Below are 14,903 nucleotides of genomic sequence, written 5' to 3' on the forward strand. Positions count from 1 at the left end.
GCTATGTGGTAACATGGAACAATGTTCTCCTATAACATTAAAGGATAAAAGCTTAGAGAATAGAATATATACTATGACTGCAACTACGAAAGAAAACATAGATCTACATAGGGACAAAGGTGATAAACATGCAAAAACAGGTATTTGGTTCATGGATTATGTGTATTTTTCCTGCATTCAAATTTATCTTTATTATTGCTTTTTATGTTCCCCCTTCCTCCCCCCAAAAAATCCTAAAGATCTTGAATATGCCCCTATCAGTATTTAACATTTCATCTGAAACTGGGTCTAGATGACTCAATCTGCTCCAGTTTTTTGAACAAGATCAATAGCAAGGTTATTCTTTCCATTGTTTTTTTTTTCTTTTCTTAACAGGTCTTTAATTATACAGCTGGCTTCTTTCTTTGGGATACGTTACTTTCAATCATTTTCCTGATCCTCTGCATGATTTACAGAAGCTGAGTGGGAGGCTTTAGCATTTCCATGGTCCTCCTTCTCCACTATCATGAGATTCTTATGTGAATTTTTTTTAGAGCCATTATTCTCCATTTGCAAAGGCAGAATGCAGTGGCAGGAGCTGGGACTCTGGGAAACCAACGGCCAAGAATTCAAACTACAGCATACTATGAAACACTCAGACAAGATGTCCCCATCATATTCTATCACTGGGCAAAGTAAAATGTAAACCACGTACTCAAAACAGAAAATATTGTGGGTGACAGTGACATGGGTATTCAGAAAGAAGAAGAAATGCAATTAAGAAACCAGGCAAAGAAGTAAACATGCCATGTAGCTTATGAAAAACCAGCCACATTGTGTGTATTTTAATATTGTTTAATGGTAACACCTAATAGAGCATCATGATTGTGTGAACTAAATTTTCAGTCATAATGAATGCTACAAACTTCACCTCCCAAGTTTAAATACGCTACAACGTCTTGGGAAAAATGCAAGAAGAATTATTTGATAAATGTTTCTCTTCCAGCCTATCTTGATCAACAGCCAGCAGCAACACATTGCAGATATAATCTCAAGACCTTGTGGCATGCATTTGTCACTACATGCGTAACTTACTATGGACAGAGGATCACAGAAATTTTGAATATAATTTCCCACATGACAGGAGATTAAATAGACCACACTGGAAGAAGGCAAGAAGCAGCTAGTTCTCTGGAGTACCAAAAAGTAAACTTCAGCCAGTTCTGGAAGCAGATAAATAGCAGGAAATATACTTTCAGATGGGCTACTTTCTCAATAGTTCTTGCTTGCAAGAGCTCTAGGGAAAGTATGAGTTACTGGGTAACAATGTAATAGAAAAGGGGCCAGCCTTGGGAAAAATTGCAGTGGAAGAAAACCAGTGTCTCCTCATTTACATCTTTCTTTCTCCTCTTCCTTTGTAATGCTACCTTTCTTGGGGTATTCTTTCCCTAGAATACCCTGCCTGTCACCCCACAACAACCTGCTCTTGAGACTGCATTTCTAATACCTATAATGAGATGTTATGTCAATGCCTCATCTCTCAGTGTGTGTATAGACATATTAAGCTTTCTCTCTATGCTGTGTTTTCTCATGCAGGAATATCAGACATTAATGAACCAGTAAAGAGGATGCTGGGGTGCAGAAGAGCTTTCCCAGTGTCCCAGGAGCCATTCTACACAGCATCCTACAGCATGACTATGGATCTGCTGTGCTTAGTTTCGTTACTTGTGAAAACAGACCAATAGTAGCACCTACCTCACAGGATTGTTCTGAAGATTAGAGGGGTTTTTTCATGGAAAGCTCTAGAGCAGTGCTTGAGACATGGTAAGTGCTCAACATGTGTTCATTATTATTATCATTATCAATATTTGATGTGAAAGCCTTTCTGAAAGAAATCACACAAGAACATGATCAGTTAAAAAATACATATGAATGAAAGTATGTTTGGTGCTGACACAACACAGACTGGCATAATGGTTAGAAACATAGAGTTTGGAAGTCAACCATCTGTGCTCAAAACCTAGTGTCACCACATGGCCGTTGTGGGACACTGGGGCTCAGATTTCTGTGGGGAAAAGAAAAAGAGATCAGATTGTTACTGTGTCTGTGTAGAAAGAAGTAGACATAGGAGACTCCATTTTGTTCTGTACTAAGAAAAATTCTTCTGCCTTGAGATGCTGTTAATCTGACACCCTACCCCCAACCCCGTGCTCTCTGAAACATGTGCTGTGTCCACTCAGGGTTAAATGGATTAAGGGCTGTGCAAGATGGGCTTTGTTAAACAGATGCTTGAAGGCAGCATGCTCGTTAAGAGTCATCACCACTCCCTAATCTCAAGTACCCAGGGACACAAACACTGCAGAAGGCTGCAGGGACCTCTGCCTAGGAAAACCAGGTATTGTCCAAGGTTTCTCCCCATGTGATAGTCTGAAATATGGCCTTGTGGGAAGGGAAAGGCCTGACCATCCCCCAGCTCGACACCCATAAAGGGTCTGTGCTGAGGAGGATTAGCAAAAGAGGAAGGAATGCCTCTTTGCAGTTGAGACAAGAGGAAGGCATCTGTCTCCTGCCCATCCCTGGGCAATGGAATGTCTCAGTATAAAACCTGATTGTATGTTCCATCTACTGAGATAGGGAAAACCGCCTTAGGGCTGGAGGTGGGACATGCGGGCAACAATGCTGCTCTGTAAGGCATTGAGATGTTTATGTGTATGCATATCTAAAAGCACAGCACTTAATTCTTTACCTTGTCTATGATGCAGAGACCTTTGTTCACGTGTTTATCTGCTGACCTTCTCTCCACTATTATCCTGTGACCCTGCCACAACCCCCTCTCTGAGAAACACCCAAGAATGATCAATAAATACTAAGAGAACTCAGAGGCTGGCAGGATCCTCCGTATGCTGAACGCTGGTCCCCTGGGCCCCCTTATTTCTTTCTCTATACTTTGTCTCTGTGTCTTTTTCTTTTCCAAGTCTCTCATTCCGCCTAACGAGAAACATCCACAGGTGTGGAGGGGCAACCCACCCCTTCAGATTTCTAGCCTGAAAAACGGAGGAACAATGTCTGTCATATAAACTTGCTGTAAATATAAAACCAGCTAAGAAATGTAAAATACTCAACAGTGTCTGACACAAAATAAACACCCAATTAATGGTAGCAGCAAGAAAAGAGCCCTCTTCAACCAACATCTTACCTTCAGAAATTGGTTAAGAAGAAATGAGTGCTTGGGAACCTTCCTGTTAGAGCTGGGGAACACAAATAACCCCAAGATATGACCCAACTGGGAAATGAGGCACCAGAGTCAGCAGGTCTCAGGACTCGAGAACATGTCATAGATCTGGGGCCAAGGGGACTTCCCAATACCCCAGTCCTGAATTAGCCAGATGTGCCTTTCAGTCCTTGGCTGAGCTGGACTGAGGCCTCCTCCAAAGGGAGAAATAAATGTGCATCCTGAAGAGAGCTGACTCTGAAAGAGAGAGAAACCCACAGAGGCTGAGTTTCACCAGCACAACTACTTCCAAGCACATTCCTCAGGTAAGTCATTTCTCTTCCCAAGGGGAGGATTGAATGAGTTTATGGTGAGAGGCTGAAAGCTTTTCTCCTTTATTTTCCCTCATGGGAGAGGAGTGGAAGTACTATGTTCTCTGTGGGAATCTGCAGACTATGGATGTTTCCCCCAACAGTTGGCATTGACTGATTTATCTGCATGTCTCTCTATCCACATCTTCTATATGAAGAATCTAAGTGGGAATAGCCTCCAAAGTACTCTGATAGTACCAAAGCACTATTCTAGTTTTGTATAATTTTTAAGTCTCTTCTTCAAATTTTTTTTTTGCAGACCCCATCCTAGACACAGCATACCAGAGTCTCCAAAGGGCTAAGCTCAAGAATCTATTCTGAAGCTCCCAACAGGAGTCTTATATAGCCAGGCAGGCAATGATCATATTTGGGGACCATTAGAAATAATCTAATGCATATACTCTGAACTTCAAATTTTTAATATTCTCGTTTTCTGCTCAGTAAGCTCAATTTCAATGCAGTTCACAGTTTCTCATATCCACCATGGCATTCTGCCAAGGAACTACAACTTGTATTCTCTAAACCCAACTGTTCTAAGAATGCTGGGTTGCTTATCAACTTCTAACGTACCTTGCTTAAACTTTCCTCTCTCGATGTGTCCCTGACTGAACTGCAGAAGACAGAACAACTGTACTAGCCATCTCTTTCTGCATATCCCATGTCTCCACAGAGGCCATGGTGTCTTCACAAAGCTAACTGCAACGATTTTCGCAGGTGATATTTTCCCTTCATGATTTTCCATTTTCTACTTGAGCATTAAAATATCAGGAAGAAAAAGAAGATATAACCATATAGCAGTTGGTAAAATAAGATATCTGCCCCAGCACAGCCCATACTAAGTATTCAGAATTTACAGTTATATTAGATAACTACAAATTAGATAACTATTAACATAGTTATGTTAGATAAGTAAAGTTTTCTCATCTTCAAGAACTAAAAAATTAAGTGTTTTAAGTGATATTCAAAAAAGGAAGATACTCACTCACATCAACCCAATTAAAACCACATTTTCTATAGCTGGATGTAACAATCTTAATCCAAATCATTCAAAAAAGTTGTTTAACATTCTTTTTTTTAAAATTATACTTTAAGTTTTAGGGTACATGTGCACAATGTGCAGGTTAGTTACATATGTATACATGTGCCATGCTGGTGTGCTGCACCCATTAACTCGTCATTTAGCATTAGGTATATCTCCTAATGCTATCCCTCCCCCCTCCCCCCACCCCACAACAGTCCCCAGAGGGTGATGTTCCCCTTCCTGTGTCCATGTGTTCTCATTGTTCAATTCCCACCTATGAATGAGAACATGCGGTGTTTGGTTTTTTGTCCTTGTGATAGTTTACTGAGAATGATGATTTCCAATTTCATCCATGTCCCTACAAAGGACATGAACTTATCATTTTTTATGGCTGCATAGTATTCTATGGTGTATATGTGCCACATTTTGTTAATCCAGTCTATCATTGTTGGACATTTGGGTTGGTTCCAAGTCTTTGCTACTGTGAATAGTGTCACAATAAACATACGTGTGCATGTGTCTTTATAACAGCATGATTTATAGTCCTTTGGGTATATACCCAGTATTGGGATGGCTGGGTCAAATGGTATTTCTAGTTCTAGATCCCTGAGGAATCGCCACACTGACTTCCACAATGGTTGAACTAGTTTACAGTCCCACCAACAGTGTAAAAGTGTTCCTATTTCTCCACATCCTCTCCTGCACCTGTTGTTTCCTGACTTTTTAATGATTGCCATTCTAACTGGTGTGAGATGGTATCTCATTGTGGTTTTGATTTGCATTTCTGTGATAGCCAGTGATGATGAGCATTTTTTCATGTGTCTTTTGTCTGCATAAATGTCTTCTTTTGAGAAGTGTCTGTTCATATCCTTTGCCCACTTTTTGATGGGGTTGTTTGTTTTTTTCTTGTAAATTTGTTTGAGTTCATTGTTAACTTTCTTAAAGTAAGGCTCTAGACATTTGCTTCTTTACAAGTATCTTGCAAAGCCATTATGAGGTAGAAGAAAAGTTTAAATGCACCACATTTTTCTACTCCATCGTAACTAAAATTACTACTCACAGGATGTGTATAGCTTCTGAATTTTGGTCCATCACATTTTCCACCATCAAATGAGTATACCCTTAAGGTTCTCACTTTATCATCAGCATAATATATTTTGCTTCCAGAATACCCAGTAAAGCTGAAATTTTTCATTTAAAGTGATAAAAAAAATTCCCCAAATATCTACTTAACAATCTTAGATCTGAGTTTTGGCAAGACAGTTTAATGTATACACAATGAAAACACTACATTTCTCACTCTCTCTCACACATGCACAGATTAAAACCCCAAAGTTTTCACTATATTTCCTCTTTCTTATACAGTTCAATTTTTAACATGCAGCTTAGTTATAATCTAAAAACAATTTTAAACATGATTGTCATAAAAATATTTTAAAACAGACATGAAATGTATAAAGGCAGACATAGATCATCCATGGTTACATCCGTTACATTTCTTTAGAAACAGAACTGTTTCTTCTCCTGTAAACAAACTTTTTTTTCCACACATTTAAAGCGAGATCAGTGCTGACATAAAATTATCGCTCTACTCACAGCCTTGTCTAGAGCCTTACTTTAAGAAAGTTAAAGTTTGCACTGTGCTTGAGATACATTTTCTTCATCTTCACTGCCCCAGCACTCTTACTTGAGAGTATGAGTCAACAGAAGTTTGCAGGCTAAAACCATTCAATAATATTTTCACCAATACTGGAATGGTAGTAAGTAACATTACAAAACATCAGAGGCCAAAAATGTTTCTTTGTTGGAGCCCAAGATTTTAATTTATTCTTCATTACCTGAAAATACTGCTCATTTAACCTCTTTGGGAAAAAAAATATTCCGGAGATGAGTAATTCCTTCATTAATGCTTCACCCAAGACGATTCCTTCACACTTATCCTCCAATGCTTTGCTGTTTTCATCCCTTTGATGTAGCAGGCATCAAGAATCACCTTTCCTTTGGTCATCTGGCATAATGATCTCCTATGGTTTTTGCTAGTTGTTTGACAAATATTTTGTAAATTTTTCCAAGGTATGTATGCACTGTTTTTTGTAGTTCCAGTTCTAAAGGTTTTATTAGGGAATGAATGTTGTCATCTTAAAAGAACGATTTCTCAGTGCTTCATAAACAGCTCTAAATGCTGGTTGCTTCTCATCATGGTAAACACCTCTGTTCCCTGAAGAATCAAGATTCCTTCTTCTGCTTCTTGGCAACTGCTTCCATATAGACAATGATCTGGATGATAATTCCATTGACACGGAAAGGCAAAAAGACTTTCTGGATTATGAAAAAACATGATATCCAACAAATCTTGATTGCCCATGTAAATCTTGATTGCCTATGTAATGTTTAGTTTGTATTCTTTAAGCCATGTCATAAGTATATCTCCTCATTGTAGTCACACAGTTTGTCATATCATTCTTGAAATACTTCCTTCTCATTCGAGTCATATTCGTCAACATAATTCCAGGGTTTACTCCAGTTTTTCCACAGTATGGTTGCCTAGCAAAGCGACTATACCATCTTATTTGAGGTTCCTTGTGTTCTGAGGCCACTGGAGCAATTTATGTGGAATTAAATTTCTTTAGTAAAGAACAAATATGATCAACTGGTCGTAAAAAAGGCTATTAGTGTGGGAGTCAACTTCTTTCAGGAATAACGGCAAGAACAATCTCTGCGGACCACATGGTTTAAAGAGTTTTTCCATGCTGCTGCATTCTCACTTGGAAAGGTTATGGGGTATATTGTATAATTAAATATTTGCAGAAATGACCCCTGTCACGTCTTCCTTTAAAGCTATAATGTAGCTGATCTTCAGCAAAAACCTGGAATTGAAGAGCTTTGATCCTGAAAAATGATAGCTGACTTCAACGTGGTCATAGTTTCTTCCAGTCTTTCATCACAGGCAACTACAGCTAGATGCATTTTCTCAACAGGCTGTATTTTCAGACGACACCTGTCCCACCCACCAGGATGCACAGCAGGACCAGCGCTGCCCGCGCCTCTCACGGCACCGCATCCGCCTCCTGCCAGCCAGGAAGCCACTGAGGCCTGCTGCTTCCCGCCACCACCGCCTGCTGCTTCCTCCAGGGACATGGGGAGCTGGCTGAAGGCGTAAAGGAGCGAGCAGAAGCCGCAGGCCAGACACAGCGCCACCACGTGCGGGTAGCGCCGCATCGCCCCAGCCGTGTTCCTTGGTCTCCGTCTCCGCCGCGCCCGCCTGGTGAACTGGAGCACAGGGACCATAGTTCTGGAAATTTATCCTTTTTCTCTCCATGGATTCAGCAGCAGTGTCTAAAAGAAAAAAATTCATCAATCAATCATTTATGTATATTTTAATATAAAGGTAAAACACTGCGAACCAGTGGAACTGGATAGAAAGTAATTCAGTTTTACAGAACACATCTGTTTTTCAGGCTCTTTTATTAAATATAAAAGAGCCATATATATTTCTGTGGAATTCCCCTTTTACTTAAGAATTCATTATCAGCGAATTAGTTTAAGGAGGCTGTTTTGTTAGAGGCTGTGGTTGTATTCAAAAATTGGAATAGGAACAATGACTTGTAAAAATTCAACATTTTATTTTATTTTTGAGATGGAGTCTCGCTCTGTCACCCAGGCTGTAGTGCAGTGGCGCGATCTCGGCTCACTGCAACCTCAGCCTCCCGGGTTTAAGGAATTCTCTGCTTCAGCCTCCTGAATAGCTGGGATTACAGGCGCATGCCACCAAGCCCAGCTAATTTTCTTTGTATTTTTAGTAGAGACGAAGTTTCACCACCTTGGCCAGGCTGGTCTTGAGCTCCTGACCTCGTGATCAGCCCACCTCAGCCTTCAAAAGTGCTGGGATTATAGGCGTGAGCCGCCGCGCCCGGCCGGAAGTTCTTTCTTCTTAAAAGGATTATAAATGTAATTCCCACTGGCATGACACTTTTACTAATATAGGCTGACTTTTTGCTTCAAATAACCCATTCGTACATCTAAATTAATTTCGCTTAGTATGTGTGTGTGCATGTGTGTGTGTGGATGTGTGTGTGTGTGTGTGGATGTGTGGATGTAAATCACAGTAAAGGGTAAAGGGAAGATGGAAAAAAGGGAGATGGACTAACATTTTTCACACATTTTTTAAATACACAAAAGATATGTAGTAAAAACAATGGTGTGGTGAAAACAAAATCTTGCAAACTACAAAAAAGACAGTCCCCGGTCCCGTGTGGTCCCGTCCCGCCACGGGGCCAGCCAGCTGTAAGCTCCACGCAGTTCAACAAGGGCCCCTCCTACAGGCTCTTGGCGGACGTCCAGAACTGGTTCCTGTCCAAATATGACTCCCAGAAGGAGGTAGAGCTCCGCAGCTGGATCTAGGGACTCACTGGCCTCTCCATCGGCCCGACTTCCAGAAGGGCCTGAAGGACGGGATTATCTTATGGACACTCATGAACAAACTGCAGCCGGGCTCAGTCCCCAAAAATCAACCGCTTCAGTGTAGAACTGGTACCAGCTAGAAAGCCTCTCCAACCTCCTCAAGGCCATGGTCAGCTACAGCATGAACCCCGTGGACCTATTTGAGACCAACGACCTGTTTGAGAGTGGGAACGTGAGGCAGGTGCAGGTGTCTCTTCTAGCCCTGGCAGGGAAGGCCAAGACTAAGGGGCTGCAGAGCGGGGTGGACATCGGTGAGGAGTACTCAGAGAAGCAGGAGGGGAACTTCGACGATGCCACCATGAAGGCTGGCCAGTGCGTCATCGGGCTGCAGATTACCAACAAACGCGCCAGCCAGTCAGGCACGACTGTGTACGGCAGAGCACGAGGAGGCATCTCTACGACCCCAAGAACAACATCCTGCCCCCCATGGACCACTCGACCATCAGCCTCCAGATGGGTACAAGCAAGTGCGCCAGCCAGGTGGGCATGGCGGCTCCTGGGACCCGGTGGCACATCTACGACACGAAGCTGGGAATCACAAGTATGACAACTCTTCCATGACCCTGAAGATGGGCTACACGCTGGGCGCCAACCAGAGCAGCCAGGTCTTCAGCCTGGGCCGACAGATGTATGACCCCAAGTACTGCCTGGGAGCACAGTGGCCCACGGGGCTCCCTCAGGTGCAGGCGACTGCCCGGGGCCAGTGGAGGCCCCTGAATATCTCCCTTACTACCAAGAGGAGACCAGCTACTGAGGCTCCCAGCACGCTCTCTCCCCACATGGTCTCCCTGTCTGGGTGTTTGGGTTTTTCTGTGTTTTCATCTTTTTTTTTTTTTTTTAACCTGTTCAGTGCTACCAGTCAACGGAGCGTCTGTGAGTAGCAGCGTGGGATCAGGCAGCAGGGTTTTTTTTCCCCGTTGCTTTCGTTCCTTTGCAGGACTGAGCCACCGGGCTGTGGGGGAAGGGATCAAGGCCGTATCCCGATGCGTGTAGGGTGAGGGTCCCCGCTGGCGCGTCCAGGCTGTGGGCCTAGCTGTGCTGGGGAGACGAGACCTGGGCATGGAGGGAACCGGTCCCCGAAGGTTTCCCATTGCCTCGCCTCTTCCCCCTTTTGTCAGCCGATCAGTTTGTGGTTTCTGTACCCGCAAAAGTTTCAAGAAGTTTTAACAAAAGAAAAAAAATTTTTTTCCCCCAGGAATGGGGCAGGGACAGTGGGTGCTGGGAAATCAGTCCCTTGGGACAGGGGTCCAGGCCAGGATGCTAAAATATCTCAGGCTCCTGAGTGGCTGGATTTCCCTAGGACCCTCAGACCAACAGACCTCAGACCCTCAGACCTACGCTGGGGCCCGGTGAGGAAACAGGCCCGTACAAGGTAGTGGAATTCTCCGTTGTTAGTGTTAAGCCTGACCCCTCTCCATACTACTCCCCTTACCCCCGTGGCCCTCAGTAGGGTTTTTTTGTTTGTTTTTGTTTTTGTTTTTTTGAGATGGAGTCTCACTTTGTCTCTCAGGCTGAAGCACAGTGGAGTAATCTCGCCTCACTGCACCAGCCTCCCATGCTCAAGCGATCCTCCTGCCTCAGCCTCCAGAGTAGCTAGGACTACAGGCCTGTGCCACCACACCTGGCTAATTTTTTGTATTTTTAGTAGAGACGGGATTTCACCATGTTGGCCAGGTTGATCTGGAACTCTTGCCCTCATGTGATCTGCCTGCCTCGTCCTCCCAAAGTGTTGGGATGACAGGTGTGAGCCACCATGCCCAGCCCCTCAGTAGGTTTTAAGGAGCCCCAGCCCTCCTTCTCCCCTTCCGGGCCTGACCAGGTATACTGCTGTATCTCCCCCCACCACACGCCCTGCCAAGTACTGCACAGGGCCCCCCACCCAGGGACCCCGGATCATGAGATAATGTGAAATACCAACTGTGGACCAAACACAATAAAACCTCTGTTTTTAAGAAGAAAATGAAAAGACTTAAAATTTGCATTTTAGGACTTTATATATATTATTAAATATATATTAAATATAAATGTTATACAATTTAGCGCCTTTATCTCCTAGTCTCTGGGAGAGGTTAGGAATTTAACTTTCTTAAGCCTCAATTAGTAAATACATCTGGCCTAGCCACATTGATCAACCTCTCTCCTAACATCATCCTGTAAATTTCAGAAGCTCATGCAAAACTCTCCCACCTTTTGTTACAACAGATATGTCAACTGATACAATTATACAACAATTGTATAAGATAATATTAGATTTAATCTCACAATCACACTCAGCTGGATTACTAACCCTTCTCCTACATCTTGCTCACCTAAATTTATCTACATTTTCTATGAATTGAATAGCTTAGAAATGTATGTCATCTGTGTATTATAGTGTAAGTTATTGTAATACAGAAATATGGACTTTCTTTAACTCCCTTTTGCTGCCTAGGAAATACCAATTTTTTTTGAGCATGGCAAGTGTTTCCAAGCATTCAGAAGTGCAGAATGAGGTCTGCTTGTCATCCTCTCAGTCTCAGCTCCTCTCCCTCCTTCATCTAACTGTTTCATTGATGAGTATAGAAGATCAGTGATTTTTATATGAAATGAAAACTGATGGAACTAAGGTGTTGATTTGATTATCCAACCGACCATTTATTGAGCGTCCATTACAAGTTAAATTGTGTTCTGGAGAACAGCTCAGGAAATGAATGCTTGACATTGATGTACATAATAGAAATACAAACATACCATTAAAAAATCAGACCTCTTATGACAATCCAGATTCTCATGTAAGTTTTGTGAAGCTCTTTCAAGATGAGAATGTAAAATTTCAAAAAAAAATCATTTTAACAAGTCCTTCTTGAGACAGAAAAGTGGAATTAGAATATCATATATGGTTGTTTCACTAGCTCAAATCTTAAGTACAGTTTTTAGTCAATTGACAGCCATATAATTCTTAGTTTTGTATACTGATATTCATTAGAAATTATAAACTTTAAAAAATATTCCTGTCTCATTCTACTAATCAATTTAAAATTTTCATTCATTTGGTTATATTTCTTCATTTTACCTGGTCTTTAATACTTCTTTCCTGCCCAGCATTAAGCTTAATTAATGTCTAATTTGCTTGCTTGGTTTAGTTACTTTTGGCCATGTTCAATACACTTCTTATGAAGCAGGCATGTAGGAGTGTTTACAAGTTTATGGTTCTCAGTCTTCCAAATCCCTGATGGCAGCACCCCAACAGACACACACCACAATATAAACACATACACACACACACACCCATGCACACTCATACTCACCCACCTACATGCAGACACACACACACACCCATACTCACCCACCTACACACAGAAACACACCCCCCCACACACTTCAGTGGATAAACACAGAAAACACTCTACAGGCAAAGACATCATACATCAGGGATCTCTTAATGCACTACACACTTCTGTAAATTATCAGGACTGCTCAATTGAGGTGAGTCTACAGAGATTTCAAAGGCTATTTGAGTGCTAAGCTATCTAACTAGTGGTTGGAGACTATTTAAATAGTGCATTAAACACAACTCTTGAGGCTCTGAAGAATTTCTGTGCTTTCCAATGAACCAGGAGTTACAAGGTCCTGAAAACCACAAGCTTGTTATATACTTTAATAGATAAAGCAAAGCTGATATTAATGTGAATATACTTTATATTTACTTCCATTCATGTTAATTTTTCTTTGCCTGTAATATACATTTGTATATAACTGGAAATAAAAAACATCTTAGGAAAAAGAAAACAAAAAATGAAATTTCCCTGATTACACTGTGCCTTGGTTCAGTAACCCTGCACTGCACGTATAGACTATAAATGGGTGTCTTGGGGAGCCACTTTGGTATTTCATTTTAATAGCTCAGCCTGGAGAATATATTTGTGAGTGGATCACATATTACAACTGATTTAAATTTTGACCCATAGAGAAATAAGTTTTCAAAAATATATCTGAAGCCTGGATACTGAAAAATATTTATCATCATAGAATAATAAAAGGCTAGCCATTAGTTACTCAGAAATTGTTCAATAACTCTAAGAAAACTTAGACATAAAGAGTTATGAGTGAGTATAGTTCATCATTAATGTTTGTAAAAATTAATGCTGTCATTTATGTTTGGGAATAAAAAACTAGAAATATAACTTTATTTGATAGAGATAAATGATAGATATAAAGTTTACATAAAGCAAGAGAATAATAATAGGTGTGTAAAAATATTGTTTTATAGATAAGATTTTATGATGAAATTGTGTTGAACAACATGAATCAAACATGTTTTGCATACTACATCTGAAGTTACAACGTCACAGCCTTTTAAGTATTTCATTAACTTCAAAATGTAACTTATCGCTGAAACAATCTGATTTAATGAATTGGGATAATGGGTAATGATTGGTGTAAGCTGAAAGCAATACTATACTTTTAAAGTTATATCTCTTTGTGTATTAATACAAACACCAGAGAAGATGGTCAATAAATTAATTACTGTACAATGTCTATCATAATACTTAAACCTGGAAAAAATCATTAAATGCTTAGTGAATAGAATTGGTGAATTGCTTCCATTTTATACAATTTTCTGTTCATTTTAGGGCTTACCAAAACTTACAGCTGTAAGGCCCAATTATTTACCCCTTCAAATACAGCAAGATTCCAAGAATAAGTATGAATGTTTTGTTTTGTTTTTCACTGAAATATTCTGGTCTGTAGCTACTCCAAATCACACTAATCTTTCTAGAGTCTGGTATAGGTCCTGGTCTCAAGGCCACTGTTACCACCATCACCATCTTTTGTGCCTCAAGGTTGAGCCATCCTAACTTACCTGCGTGGAACCGGAAAAGTCCCATTTCATGATACTTTAAGCAACCCAGATGTCTCTTTCACTGAAAGTGGTATTCTTCCTGTGTTTTTTCTTTCCAGCAAGTGATGTCGACCTCTACCTACACCTGACATCTCAGTGTAATTCTTGACATTTTCTTCTTCACATTTCCATTTTCAATCACCAAGTGTTGTCAGATTTTACCTTCTCTCTTTTTCTTGAATGAATTTTTCTCTTTCTGTCTTCATTGCCATCATGGATTCCACCCCATCACTCTCTCACCTGGGCTACGGTGAGCACCTCTAAAGTGCTCTCCCTGATTCTCTCTCCAAAAATGTTTCTGTGCTATATCCAAAATGACTTACTTGAAATGTAAACACAATTTACATTGTAAATTGCTTGGCTTAAAAATTCCCAAAGACTTCACATTGGTACTAGGAGTCCAATCAAGAGTCAAAAAATGGGTTCAAGCAGTACAAAATTTGTTTCTTTTCTCTCTCCCCCATCTTGTGGCATGAACATTATTGAGCTAAATGATTCAGATATATTATTTTTTGCCTTCTGGACTTTGGTCTTCTTATTCATATGCTTTTCCCACTACCATCCCAGATTTATATAATTAGCTCTTACTTTTATTTTAGTTTGCTCTTCATCTTCCCCACCAAGAGAAGCCTTACCTGATATCCCTAAATATGAAAGGCTTTCATAACAGTGCATAGCTTTTCTCTGTTACTTATAATATTGTTTTTAAATTTTTATATTTTTGTTACTATTAATAATAAATAAATCTGAGCATGCTCTTTGATAAGAAGTCTAATAAAATTTTGGTGAAATTAGTAATTCAGTACATAATTGTTTTCTATAAGCCATGATTCTAGAGATTGAGGGGAAAATGCAGTAGTAATCTCTCCCAAGTGGAAGGACAAATAGCCAAGCAATATTGACCTACCCATTCATCTCTCAAAAACAGGGTTAAGATATTGATTCTCCTGTTTTCAGGATGAAGAAGGGACAGGGAGT

General features: G+C 40.6%; 2 pseudogenes; one reads left to right on the forward strand and one right to left on the reverse strand.

Annotated features, from left to right (window-relative positions):
• Window positions 1-6,571: 6,571 nt before the first annotated feature.
• On the reverse strand, window positions 6,572-7,913 carry LOC100984459 (glucoside xylosyltransferase 1-like; annotated as a pseudogene).
• Window positions 7,900-10,944, forward strand: LOC117977369 (calponin-2-like; annotated as a pseudogene).
• The last annotated feature ends 3,959 nt before the right edge of the window (window positions 10,945-14,903 follow it).

The sequence above is a fragment of the Pan paniscus genome, chromosome 22 (assembly GCF_029289425.2).
Source record: "Pan paniscus chromosome 22, NHGRI_mPanPan1-v2.0_pri, whole genome shotgun sequence".
NCBI classification, from domain to species: Eukaryota; Metazoa; Chordata; class Mammalia; order Primates; family Hominidae; genus Pan; species Pan paniscus.